The 14,794-nt window shown below is 42.1% G+C and overlaps 1 protein-coding gene across 2 annotated transcripts in view; it reads left to right on the forward strand.

Annotated features, from left to right (window-relative positions):
• Window positions 1-14,794, forward strand: part of LOC146805363 (neuroligin-4, X-linked) — a 791,723-nt gene that overhangs the window by 213,799 nt on the left and 563,130 nt on the right. For both annotated transcript variants that reach the window (XM_085622591.1, XM_085622592.1), the window contains exon 3: window positions 1,426-1,514. The gene's annotated coding sequence lies outside the window, so the exon portion shown is untranslated. The remainder of the gene's footprint in view (window positions 1-1,425; window positions 1,515-14,794) is intronic.

Below are 14,794 nucleotides of genomic sequence, written 5' to 3' on the forward strand. Positions count from 1 at the left end.
TGTTTTTATTTATTTGGATGTATAGGTACCAACATTGCGTTTACAAGGTGATGAATAAGTGTAACCTATGGTGTTTACTCATAAAACTACGTGATTACTATGTCTTGGTATACCTTGTATTGACTTTATGGTTGATGCCTGATACTTTTATGACTTAATTGTCGAATAAAGTTTTTAATTGCTGTTTGTTAACAGTGAAAGTGTACTATGGATACTGTTCCAGTTTTGTCTGGTGCTTGGCAAGCATCTTGTTTCTTATTGCATGAGGCATTGGATGTTTCATCGAAACATTTCTAGCCTTACATGTGTACAGTAAACAAATTCTAAATGGGTTGTGTTTCATTCATGGATTTCCATACGAAATAAGATGAAACATGCTGCATTAAAAGACAGACTGTGGTTATTGCTAGATGATGACACAGTTTTTTTTGCAAATCCTTGCCCAATGCTCAGTCATTCAATAAATTATATTAGTGGGTACCTCTATTCACAATATTCTAAAGAATGCATTGCTTACTCACAACTAATAATGGAACAGATTGAAATGATGTAATTTCTAGGGGTAAGAGAAATTGGTGAAATTTGCTTTCATGTAATTATGCAAAGATTTGATAAAAGTATGCATAATTATGCAAAATGTGAATCTGTTATTTTGTGCTATATTTCAGCACGAAATGCATCCTTGCGTCACCTTTTGACACACGGATACATTTTTTTAACAAGCACCAAAAACAACAGCCGGATGTATTCTGTTGTTCCAGTACATTAGTGATATAATGGTGTAATTTTGAGAGTTTTGTGTAATAAGCATAACACGAAATTCCCAAAATTACGCAAATTACAATGGTATAATGTAAATTTAGCCGAGGTCTAGTAAAATCCTTGAAGGTCAGATATTAAGTTTCTCATGAATCTAGCAAAAATAATGAAAATATTGAACCCCCTCACGTAAATTATGACATGCATAATACTTTTAAAAATGATTTGTCAAATAAGTGAACCAATGAATGACTGTATTGTACTCCATTTATGATTACCTTACTGTGAAATACCTAATTCAATGATGTATTTTCACAAAATGTACATATCTGACACATTAGCTGGATATTCATTGAAAATGATAAGACTATCCTCTAAATTGACTGGTTTTGATAATTTACATTGTTCATACTTATAAGTAACTATAGAGTCCTGATGATTCTTGGACTTCAGAGTTTGAATTTTCGAATTTGCACTTTCATTGTCATAAATAAGCAGCAAGCTGGAGGGTGTTTATTATGGATTGACAATGTATGAAAACAGGAGAGTTCAGTTGAGCATTGGTACACTGAAATAATTAATTTAGCACCATTGTAACAACCTATCACTATGTGGTAAGTCTTTTTGTAATGATGTTAATAACTTTTCTTTATCGTGTCCCTCTAGATGTGTTAACTATACAAGTATCAACAAGAATAAGAAGAACTGATTCTTAAGCACAAAATGCAGAAATGACATTTCAGTAATTTTCACAGGTAAGACGCATCTATGCATTAAGGATTCTACTAATTTAATGTTAATGCCAAAGTATTGAACATTGGTCCATTTTTGAAAATGCTGCATAAAAAAGTTGTGGCTCCATGGTGGTTAGTGGCCAGAAGTTGGGGCATCAAGAGCAACAGCAGATATGGAATGGGGACAGAGATTCATTACAAGAGATTTATGATAGTTGCAACCATTATGGCAAATCTGATGTTGTTGATTGCTACTTTATTTCCAGTACTAATTTTGTATATGTAAGTTTCCTGTGCCTAACGTAATTAAAGTAATGTAAGCATGTAGACACTTACCTAGTGAAGAACCAGAAAATCATATTTAAAAAAATGTGAACTCGTTGACCCTATTTTTTCAAATGAGGAAGTGAAAATAAAAGTCCTGACCACCAAACAGAACAATTGGTACAGTCTCTAAAGCATCCTTACCATTGAAAATGGGCTACACACAATATTTAAATGCATAATCTGTAAGATGTTCAGATCAGAACAATTCTAGTGCATAGTGTAAATGTTCTTTAGGACAAGGTTACTTGTATGCAATATGTTGAAGCATACAATTCTGGGGTATGGTACCTGAAGAATGTGACCAAAATATATTCTGATAGAAATACTGCGCCATAAATGCTGTTCAGTAACACGCTACCCCACTGAAATTAATAGTTGAATGGCTACAACCACTGGGATGATATTCTGGTGAGCAATATGTATGAAACGCTGTTTCTATCACATAATGTTTTTGATAATGATTATCAGACACAACCTCTTCTGACAATAATTCACCCCAACATGTTTCTAAATGGCACCAACGGCATGACAATTAAGTCTACATATCAAGCAAAATGATGATTTTTCCGAATAGCACGACCAGAAAATAAAGATTAAATTGAAGACAAAGAGACACTTTTTATAGGCACTTCGTTAGATAAAGCCATCAACAAGCAGCATATAGGCTGTGGAAGTATCTGAAACACTTCAACCTTTATATTAACCCGGCATCCCTAATCAATTTCAGTTTTCCATGAACTGAAAATCTTACTTTTTTGTGGCTCCTTGATTTTTGTTAATGTTTGATGTTTGTAGGGGTAATGAACAATATATTTTTATTTCGGTATTGTTTAGTATTTTCTTCATGTGACTGCTGTTATTGTCACTGACTACACTTGGCATAGTGAACTTAACAGAGGCTATATGCTCTTCAAAAATTAAACCGCTCAATCAAATTCCTGCTCTTGTAAGTGACCCACTGGCCGAGGTACAAATAATCTTATTTGCATTTTATCTCCTGGCAGCCCAACAGTAAATATTCACTGCAATAACTAGTGAAACTAAACCTATGAGTAATCTCACTGTTAGACCTGGCACCATTGGCGTGGGTCTCCCTTCCATTTTTTACTGTTGCCTCCTGTGTTTTTGCTATATGTTTTGCTGGTCTAGATGCTTTGGGCACTGTGCCACTGCTATTCAGTGTTACAACAAACAATGTCAGTGCCACAGTGTAAGTGCTCCCTATTGTAAAGTGTTGTATTGAATTAGTGACTCCATGATTGGTTAATTTGATTTACTCGTCAGGCCCTAGTACAGAGCACCATGTGTGCCCAGGGCATGTAAATCAAATGCTGCTGGTGGGCTTGCAGCACTGGTTGTGCCACCCACAGAAGCAGCTTCTAAAGTGTGTCTCAGGCCTGCCATTGCAGTACCAGTGTGCAGTCTGTGACTGCCATGTCGACTTGGCAAGTGCACCCACTTGCCAGTCCCTAAACCTTCCCTTTTCTACATATTAGTCACCCCTAAGGCAGGGTGCATTTTATGTAAAAGTTAGGACATGCCCTGATGTGTGTGACATGTCCTGATAGTGAATTACAGCCAATTTCGTTTTTCACTAGTGCAAGGCTACCTGTTCCCTTAGGCTAGAATGGGCAGTTTGATTATAACATCTCATGATCCTAACTGACTCAGGGAACTAGGTAGACATTCGAGTTTAGTATGCCTGAACTCAGGATGATAAAATACATATTTTAGTAAAGTTGGTTTTAACATTCTGTGTTTGAAAATACCACTTTTAGAAAGTAGGTATTTTCTTACCTAACGATCCAGCCTGCCTCTGCTAGCTTGTGTATTGTGTGTCTGGTTTTGTGAGTGACAGGGGCTGGGGGATTCCAGGAGACAGGGTGAGTCAGCACAGGGCTGAATAGACCTATCTGCATGTAGAGTGGTGGGAGGAGTCAGCACCTGGGTCTGACTAGGGCTGTGCCTGCCTTCTACAATGCTGGCTCCACCTCCTGTGGCACGTCTGATGGTCCTGGCCCACACTGTCAAAGGAAAGAAGGAGTCCTGTAAATAAAGTGCTCCAGGACTGCACAGAACTGGTTTGGACTAGGTACAGACACTCTCTGCCTTCAGAGACAAAGGATTTTGGTGTATAAATACTGGGACCCAGACCCCAGAACTTTAGATCACTTCTGGGAATGAAGATGACCCCTTTGCCAAGGGAAAGAACCAAGGAAGCTGAAGGAGGAGACTGCCCCTGTGCTGTGCTGTTGGGGTTGGCCTGCAGTGGTTACTTTATTTGCCAAGGAAAGGAGAAAATGAACTTTGTGTGTACTTTTGCAATCTTGAAGAAGAATCTCCAAGGGCTTGAACTGAGCTTGCCTCCTGCCTGAAGTCTCAGGGATACAAGACTTCATCACCAGCACCCCTGAATTTTCCTTGCTGTGGAATTCTGCCTGCAGAGAGGGGCCTACTGTTGTTTGGGCCCTCTGAGACGACTGCGAGTCACTGGGAGCGCGACACAACAAGGAGCAGCGTGTTTCCGCCGAAGCAGTTGCCGTTGCATCGCTTAAGAAGCATGCCGCTGCTGCAGCTGTTCGCTGTCACATCATCGACGAAGCGCATCACATCATCTGAGAAGCGTGTCGCCGCCACAGAGGTCGCCAGTGCATCACCGGAGAAGTGTGTCGCAGGGCCTGCCGTGTCTCAGAAGTTACTGAGTTCGCCGCACGGCTGTCGGGCGTGCACGCATCGCATCCAACATTGTCGCATCGCATCAAGACGCCATTTTCTCGCATTGCACCGGATCGTCACATTGCTTCGAGGCGCCATCTTGTCGCATCGCACCGGATCACAGTAAGGAACTGACGCATCTCCTCCTCTCCGGTAAGGAACCGACGCATCACCTCCCCTGTGCTACAGTAAGGAACTGACGCATCACCTTCCTTGAGACCCTTTTGTTTGTATTGCGTGACGCATCCAAGATACTTTGAGAGTAAAGTGTCGCATTTACCATCTACATTGAACTAATCTATTTTCTACCATTTTAAAGTCTATTTTTGATTACAATATTGTGGATTTTTGTTATTTGGTCTTGTGTTAAGTCTAGTAAAGATTACTTATTTTTCTAAACTGGTGTGGTGTCCAATTGTAGTATTTTCACTGTATTATTCTATGTATTCACAAATGCTTTACACACTGCCTCTGAGATAAGCCTGTCTGCTTATGTCAAGCATCCAAGGGGGTGAGCAGGGGTTATTTTAGAAGTGTAAAACCTTACCCTGACTAGAAGCAAAAGTCCTTATTTGGTCAAAGGTACCTACCTCTGCGAACTAGAGACCACCAGTTCTAAAATTGGTGGCCAGCGGTGAGGATTTGGACTTGCATTTGTGACTCATACACAGTGATTGGGTGCACTACTAGTGAGTGCAGACCATAACACGAATACTTACTTTTTGGTAGAACTTTTTGCTTTTTGAGAACTGTCAACTGTTTTTCACCACGAACAAAACAGCATCCAACGCATCTATGGATCTACATTTTGAAGAAGATAGGGTTGATACCTACACTGTGCCACAGCTTAAAGCCTTCTGTAAAAAAAATGTAAAACCCTGTGAAAGGCATTGCCAAGAAGGAAGAGTTCCAAAAGGCGCTGAGGGCCTGGCTGGAATCTAGAAATGCTATTGAGCCTCTTGAAGAGCCTAGGGATCAGGCAGAGAATACAGATTAGCAGCTGGATGGGCCATTGAGCCTGACCGGGGGGAAGTACCTTCAAGGCCAGGCAACAGTGTTTCTTCAAAGGGCCTGTCCACAGAGGAGCTGGACGACAGGGAGAGAGATAGGATGCATAGGACTGAGCTAGCCAAGCTCAAGATGGGTGGGCAGATGGAGTTGGGGAATAAGAAGATAGCCTTGGAGGAAAAGAGGATGCATTTACAGCATGAAAGGATGTTGAGGGAGTTGGAATTGAAAGCCAAGAGTTTAGAGATTACTGCCTCTAGTGGCAGCACACCATCCATGCCTGTAGAAACATGAGTGTTCATTCCCAAGGATGCTATTAAGGAGTTTCATAAGAATGAACATATTGGCCAATGGTTCAAGACCTATGAGGTAGCTATGTCCTCCCACCGGGTCCCTGAGAAGGATTGGGGAGCTGGGTTGTGGGGGCGGTTCCTCAGTGATGGGCGGGACACTTTATTAGATTTGCCTTCTGAAGAGCAGAATTCTTATGTACACATGAAAGAGGCCTTAATGTCCAGATATGGGTTGACCCCTGAGCTTTATAGACAAAGGTTTAGGAATTGTAAGAAACTGGAATCTAGCACTTGGGTAGAATATGTCTCTTTCTTTGGCAGAGCATTGGATGGCTGGGTGAGGGGTAGCAAAGTGAATGATTTTGAAGCGCTCTATAATTTGATTTCATGGGAGCACTTGTCAAATAATTGTTTCCCAGAGCTACGCCAGCACCTTATTGACAGCAAGCTGACTAACCCTAGGAAGCTTGCTGAGGAGGCAGACCGCTGGGTGAACACCCGTATCCAGAAGGGTCATGTGGGAGAGTCCGCCAAAGGTGGGCAGGGTCCCTAGCAGAAGAGTGGGGGGACAAGGGTAAACAGAGGGAGTTCCAGAGAGGGCCCCAAAGTAATCCCCAAGGGAACCAAGGGAAAGGTTCCTAGCCTCCCCCTGATAAGAAGCCCGGGGCCCCGAAAGGTAAACCTGTTCATAGGGGACCTCTGAAGTGCTTCAAGTGTGGTAAAGTGGGCCATAGGCTTTATGATCCCCAGTGCCCACAGAGGGATAAGACTCACCACCCCAATAGATGGCGAGTGTAGCCCTGGGGGAGGAGATGGGTGCCCAAGGTGGGTGGGGTCACGCAGAGATGTCCCTTGTCTCCTTAGGAGATTGTGAGGTGGTCCCCAGGACCCAGCTTCCTGATAACACTAAAAAGTAAAGGCAGTTGGTGACCATCAATGGCCATAGAGTGGAGGCTCTTAGAGACACCGGAGCCAGTTTGACAGCTGTCAGGTGTCACCTGGTGTCTGAAGAGCAGTTCGTCCCCAATGCATTTTACCCAGTTGTTGCCACTGACAACACAGAGAGCCATTGCAAGGTAGCTCAGGTTCCCTTCGAGTGGGGGGGTCTCTGGTACTCTTCAAGTAGCTGTGAGGCCAGCCATGCCTGTATACTGTCTGTTGGGTAATTAGTTGGAGAGCTCCCCTTGGGCTAAGGTGGAGAGAAGTGCTCATTTGGAGATGTTGGGTCTCCCTGAGTGGGCGTGTGTAACCACACGGTCCATGGCAGCCAGTAAGGGTGTTTGTTATGAGCTCTGTAGAAAGACACCTGGAGCCAGGAGGTATTCTTAAGCCATCTTTATTCAGTGTTATACAATTAAGTAGGATATAACAGTGTTCAAGAAGCCCTGGAGCCTGAAAGAGTGGCCCAGGTGCCTGCCTTAAAGAGAAGAGGCCGGGGGCACAGGAAACCCGCCCCCACCAGTTCCCGCAGTCCAGGAGGAGGCAGACCTTGAGGGGGATGTCCTGGAACTTACAAAGGCCTTGTCCTGCATCCCTGCGACCCTTTTGTTTGTATTGCGTGACGCATCCAAGGTACTTTGAGAGTAAAGTGTTGCATTTACCATCTACATTGAACTAAGCTTTTTTCTACCATTTTAAAGTCTATTTTTGATTACAGTATTGTGGATTTTTGTCGTTTGGTCTTGTGTTAAGTCTAGTAAAGATTACTTATTTTTCTAAACTGATGTGGTGTCCATTTGTAGTGTTTTCACTGTATTACTGTATGTATTCACAAATGCTTTACACACTGCCTCTGAGATAAGTCTGACTGCTCGTGCCAAGGCTACCAAGGGGGTGAGCAGGGGTTATTTTAGGAGTGTACCCCCTTACCCTGACTAGAAGCAAGGGCCCCTATTTGGTCAAAGGTAACTACCTCTGCCTACTAGAGACCCCTAGTTCTAACACTCACATCTTGTCAAAATGTCTTAATTCCTCAATAAAGACAAGTCCTACTAAACCGGTGAAGTTGGCATAGATGCTTTTATTTACTTCACTCAGGAATCTGTCGGAGACCCGTACAGACAAAATTAACTTCCACCCAGCCTAAAATGGCTGCCGAAGTCGGCAATATCTGAATGTGAAACTCTCACCAAAACCACACTACTGAACAGAAGTGTCATTGCACGCATCTACCTCTCTTAATCAGTATTTATACCACATAATAAGCAGACTGAATGGCTGTCTGACAATATTCATGTCTCAATACTGATGCAGCAAATGAAAATGGAGAGCTGAGCACACACTTACACTACTTCCAGATAGAAGAAAGTAATTGATTTAACTTTAATATCGAAAAGTAACAAAACAGTTCAAGAACTGAACCATTTATATGTTGATAACAAACGTTCTTTTAGACTAGAAAACTATACGCATTGCATATTACCTTACCAATCACGATTGAAGGGCAATAGTAAAAGAAAATACTGACTGGGTAGCTTAATAAAAATAATGTCATGAACAACAATCGTTACACACCTTCATTCTTGACATTCAATTCAATCCTCATTCAGGCTCCACTTGTGACAGAAAATCACCCATGCACACACACACTTGCACAACATAGTTTTTTTATGACCTTCCTTAAGGGTCTAAAATCCACCGTTTAAAATTAAAACCCGTTTCCATTCCTTTGTTCTTTGGTAACCTATTTCATCATATACTCTTGTTAGATGTGCTCCACAGCACATGTGGCTAGCTAGTGCCATGCCCATCAACGACAGCTCATGAAGGATTGGATAGGCCAGGAGAAAGTCTGGTAGAGTTTTATTTTGAATGCCTTACCCACATTTAATCAGAATAGTCTAAAAACAGACTGTAGTGTATGCCTTATGGCAGTGTTGTTTACATTCAATACATTGTGTGTGGAGCGTTGCATGGAATCCCTGTGGGTTCCGTTCAGTTTCGGTTCCAGAACATCAGATCCTGGCTGATGCCCTGGAGGGGAGACTGTGTAGCCTGGCGCTCGCCTGTTCTTCTTAATTTAATAAATACCTTAATATATTTATATCGTCATCTTCCCATCATTTCAATTGGCGATGAGGATGAGATGGACCCACGAGGTGTTTGCTGTCATCTCGGAAGAGGTGTAATGGATGCGGAGGAGATTTGATGGATTTGCGTCAAGGGACAGATCGTTGGTTTGAAGACTTGTTTTTTTTTGTCTTTCTTGCTGGGACCCTCCCCAACACTGAGGCGAACTGGGAGTTTTCCTTCCCGTGCTCACAGCTTGGTGCGAATAGTTGGGGCTATCGGCTGCATCATTCGACCTGCAGCAACGTTCCATACCAGCGCGGACTCTGCTCGCTCCGTCACGAACAGAAGAGCGTGAGCGGGACATGCGCGTGAGAATCAGCACCACTAGCGCGCGAGGTCACGTAACGCGACTTCGCTCAACGTAGCGGTCATTTTGGAGGAAGCGCGATTGGGAGAGAAGGAACAGAAAAAACTGCAGACACTAAGGAATATTTAATTAAAAACTCGACGTTAGGACGATGATGAGAAGCAATAATTAGAAGAAAAGAACAGGTGAGAGAGTCGGAATGGATTATATATATGAATAGACTTTAGTGCAGCAACCTTGGATTAAAAAAAAAAAAGTCATTGTTTTATTGACCATAGTGTTGATTGATACAAGTAATTACACATTCCCAGTTTCTGACATTTTTGTGAACTGCATATGGATCAGGGGGACCAAGCATCCCAAACAGAGGTACAGAGAATGGCTCAACAAAACTTCTCAATAAGCTCCCCACATGTGTTTTGAGTGAGTGGACCACAACCCATTATTAAATGGATGGAGTGGAAGGAGTACTTGGTGAATTATATTGAGTCCGTTGATGAGGATGGTAAGATGAAACCAGACCAAAAAAAAAGACTACTACTTCACTCTTTAGGTCCTGTGGGTTTAAAAACATATTTGTGAATGCAGAAAACTGCGGATAATGATGGGAATGTGTTTGCGGCGGCACTTAAAGATCTGGACAGATATTTCGCCCCAAAGGTGTGCATTGGCGTAATAAGATATAGATTCTTTCAAAGGAAGCAACATAAAGAAGAACCTGTGGATGAATGGCTAGATGACCTCAAGAGATTAGCAATAGATTGCAAGTTTGATAATCTTCACGATGACCTTATTAGGGACCAACTGGTCATGCATAAAAACAATTCTTCATTACAAGACAGATTATGGGTCAATGGGGATGCACCCTTAGATGATGTGTTGGCCATAATAAGGAAATCGGAGATGTCAGGAAGATTTGCCACGGTAGTTAAAGAGTTGGGAAAAGACCCTAGTGGTGTGTTTAAATTACAGAACGCAAATAGGAATCCAGGACTACGTTGGCCTACTCAGGTCCAGAAGTCTGCACAGAAAGAATGGAAACAAGAAGAGAGGAGATGTTACCGCTGCGTTAGCAAGGAACATTTAGCGTTCAGTAAATATTGCCCAGCGTTAAAGAAGAAATGTGGCATTTGTGGGTTGGTGGGTCATTTTAGCAAAATGTGCCGAAGAAGAGGTAATGTGAAATATGTATGGGATGGAGATGAGGACGATGAAGTTAGAAGGGACAGTGAAGATCCTTGTGTCAAAAGCTTACAAGGGAACTATGTCATAAATGTCTCGGATGAATCAGTCAAGGGGAAGCCTATTTGTGAAGTGTCCTTGGGAATGTCAGGATTAATGTATATGCGGAAAGGATTAACATGCTAGGGTTCAGCTGGCTCACGTTCTGGTTCAAAGGAAGATCAGCTAGAGGCAAATTATACATGGCAGAACATGGACCATCCGTGTTGGGTTGGTTCGCTCAAAAGAATTTACACATTATCTTGGACCCTAATAGTGAGGAGAAAGTTTTGATAATGGATGAAACTTACAAAATGGGGGATTTATTAACAAAAAAAATTCCAAGTGTTTTTGGGAAGGGATTTAGGAGCTCTCAAAGGGTTTGAACATAAGATAGTGCTTAAAGAAGCAGCAGAGCCCAGAGTTCATAGGGTGAGACCAGTCCCTATTCTGATAAGGGACGAAGTCAATAAAGAGTTACAAGATTTGTTAGCTAAGGATGTAATTGAGGAGGTGGAAAGCTCGGAATGGATTTCTCCGGTTGTCGTCGCGAGGAAGGGCAACGGGAAAATTCGTCTGTGCATTGACTTACGCCACCTAAACAACAACATTGTGATAGAGAAATTTCCCCTGCCAAAAATTAATGAAATGGTTTCCTCACTTAGGGGAGCTAGTTGGTTCTCAACTATTGACCTATCGGCAGCCTATCATCAAGTCATATTAGCACCAGAATCGAGGAGGCTCACTGCTTTTATCACACCCTTTGGGTGTTATCAATTTAAACGAATGCCATTTGGCCTTGCCTTAGCCGCGGCGGTTTTCCAGCGGCTGATGCACAAACTTTTGGGTGGAGTAAAAGGTGTGAGTTTCTTTCAAGATGACATTTTGATAGCTGCTGCGAACAAGGGAGAACATGATGAACTGCTTAATAAGATTTTGGGAATTTTACAGAATGCTGGTTTAAGTGTTGAGCTTAGCAAATGTAAATTTGGCGAGAGGGAGGTATCTTATTTGGGACACATTATCAGTGGCGAGGGTGTGAAACCTAAACCGTCACTTATTAATGCAATTATAAGATCACCAGCTCCGGGCACCAAGGAGGAGGTTAGATCCTTTTTGGGAATGAGTGAATATTGCTCAAAATTCATACCCAATTTTGCTAGCATGTTATACAACATACGTTCACTTTTAAAACATTTTTTTAAATTTGAATGGACAAAGGACTGTGAGAAAGATTTCTCTATAATCAAAACATATCTGGATAATGTGAATGCCTTGAGTAGTTTTGACCCAAACTTAGAGTGTTTTTTGATCACGGAAGCAAGCGACAAAGGACTGGGTGCAGTCTTGTCGCAGAAGGAAAATAATGGTCATGAAAGAATTATCTTTTTTGCTTCAAGAGCTTTATCTCCTGCGGAAACCAGATATCCCATCATTGAAAGGGAAGCATTAGCATGTGCTTGGGCGTTAGAACATTTTAGAGCCTTTGTGTGGGGCAAACCTATTATCATCCGCACCGACCATCGACCTCTGGTTAAGATTTTGACTAGCGATGGTAGTGTAGGAGCTTCTGCTAGGCTGGCAAGGATATCCATGAGGATGAAAGAGTACATTTATGGAATCATTTACGTACCTGGGAGGGACAATGTGGTCGCAGATTGTCTCTCTAGACTGCCTGCTCCCTTAGAGAAGTGTGAGGATGACCCGTGGGGCAATTTTAGCATTGCCCTTATCCAAGACACAGGCACCCCGGTCATTACTAAAAAGGAATGGGTGGAGGAACAATCCAAGGACGATGTTTTACAAGCGGTCTCTAATTATATTTGTAAAGGGTGGCCAAAGAAATTCAATATTAAAAAGGAGGAAAAAGCTTATTGGGATATGAGGACAGAATTGTCCTTGGATAAAGATTTATTACTTAGAGTTGATAGAATTATTCCTCCTAGAAGTCTGCGAAAAAGAATTTTAGAGTTGTGTCATGAAGGACATTTTGGAGTAGTCAGGACCAAACTTGTGGTGAAGGGCGTGTTCTGGTGGCTGGGAGTTGACATGGAAGTGGCGAAATTTGTTAGAGGATGCTCAATCTGTTCTTCTGCAGATAAATCTCTTAAGACTTTGAGACCTCCTATGAGTGAAGGGTTGATTCCCAGTCTTCCTTGGGAAGTAATTGCAATTGATATATTTGGACCAGTAGGTGACTTGAGAGAGTATGGCATTGTTGTGGTTGATTTATTCACCAAATGGCCGGTGGTCAGGATTGTGGACAAAGTAGACACTCACACAGTTTTGAAGTTTTTGGATAAAAGATTTTTATTTTGGAAGGGCTGCCAGTGTGTGTTTTAAGTGACAAAACGGAGTACAATTTACATCCAATACTGCAAAAGAATACTTCCAGAAATGTGGCATCCAACATAAGTCAACTTCGCTTTATAATCCTAGCGGAAATGGTACAGTGGAACGGTTTAATCGTGTTCTCAAAGGTGTAATTCAATTTGCATTGAGTAAACATTTGGATTGGAAGTTAGAGTTGCACAAAGCTGTTTGGGCTTATAGAGTGACAAAGCATTCCACAACAGGTTTATCACCTTTTATTATGATGAGAGGTAGAAGGCCTAGATCTAAGTTCTGTCCTAACTGGATAATGAGAGGTGGGATTGAACAATGGTCACCAGAAGAAGTAAAGAATAACCTAGAAATAGCACATGGTAAGTGTAAGGAGTATTATGATGTACAACATGGTTCAAAGGAGGTAACAGTAAAAGTAGGTGACTGGGTAAAAATCAAAAGACCCGATAAAGTTCCTAAAGGTGAGAGTAGATTTGAAGCTGCACAGCAAGTGGTGGAGGTTCTCCGTAATGCTGTTAGGCTGGGAGATGGAAGGGTGTGGAACATGAGAAATGTTGCATTTGATTGGGATCAGATGCATACAGAGAATACTCCACATTCTGAGCATACACCTAATTTTGAATGGGTGAAGGATTATTTTGATTGCAGCAAAGTACAGGCTGATTTGGGTTGTGGAGAGAGTGTTGATAAAGGGTTAGTGGAACAGGATGGGACGTTCAAAGAGCTCAATGTTACTGCGAATTTTGATGGAGAGATTTCCGCTCTTCCGGAATCTCTTCCCACTGAAAGGAAGGGGGAAGTGCCTGGTAGTTCTAGCATTAATATGGAAGGTGTGAAAGGGAGTGGGGACACAGGTGTGGACAGTGGTAAAAGGAAGAGGGTTTTACCGGCATGGCTTAAGGAATATGTCAAGTAATGTGTTATGGAATATACTCACATTGCTTAGAGAGGTAATTCTTTGTTTTCCTAAAAGTTCTTCCTTCCATCTTTATCATTATTATTTTATTGTATACATATTGTCATGTAACTTTCTTATGGTTATGTATTTCACATTTTGTTCCTTGTTTTATTTTTCCAAGAGAGGGGGATGTGTAGTGTATGCCTTATGGCAGTTTGTTTACATTCAATACATTGTGTGTGGAGCGTGGCATGGAATCCCTGTGGGTTCTGTTCAGTTTCGGTTCCAGTACATCAGATCCTGGCTGATGTCCTGGAGGGGAGCCTGTGTAGCCTGGCGCTCGCCTGTCCTTCTTAATTTAATAAATACCTTAATATATTTATATCGTCATCTTCCCGTCATTTCACAGACGAGTTCTGACAGACCGAAAGTAAGCCTATTAAATAGCCGTGAGCAGCCCACCCCTCCCTATACAGATAGAGGTTCAGCGAAGGTGCACATAACATTGTCTTTATTGGGGTAGGGAACACAACATTTTCTCGAGTCCATCTATAAAGTTAACTTTTGGGATTTTCCAAAATGAAATACACTGCCTTGGTGCACTACATAATGGAATAATCCCATTTTGTTCCCATTCTAAACTGAGAGATTTACCGTCCACTTCACGTTATCTGAGCAAATGAATCCTCTCTGACTATCACTTTCGCGTGCCCCTATGAAGCCATTCTCATTTGCCAAGTCATTACCTAGATAAAACTTGCAATCTCACCGCTTCTCACAACAAACCCTCAGTTGGACTGTATTTGTGATTGACAGCCAAAGCAGCTGACAAAAAACATGAGGGATTCACTGCACCATCTGTGAAATTGCCAGGAAGTGCACATACCGTTTCTGCAGCGCTGTGAAAGCAGATGGATAGCTCTAAATAATCTCAACTGTAATCATTCTGCCCAGGCCTATTAGAGGCCCCTGATAGATGCCGCCTGTAGCGCCAAACTAGCAGAGCAGCGGCCGGCTCTATCGCCGAATCTGAGAGCGGTGTCTCTTGTCTCTTTTAGTGAGAATAACAAATAACGCCACGTCCCCAATGTAATATGACTGCGTTTTGATTTTC

This window comes from Triturus cristatus, chromosome 8 (genome assembly GCF_964204655.1).
Source record: "Triturus cristatus chromosome 8, aTriCri1.1, whole genome shotgun sequence".
NCBI classification, from domain to species: Eukaryota; Metazoa; Chordata; class Amphibia; order Caudata; family Salamandridae; genus Triturus; species Triturus cristatus.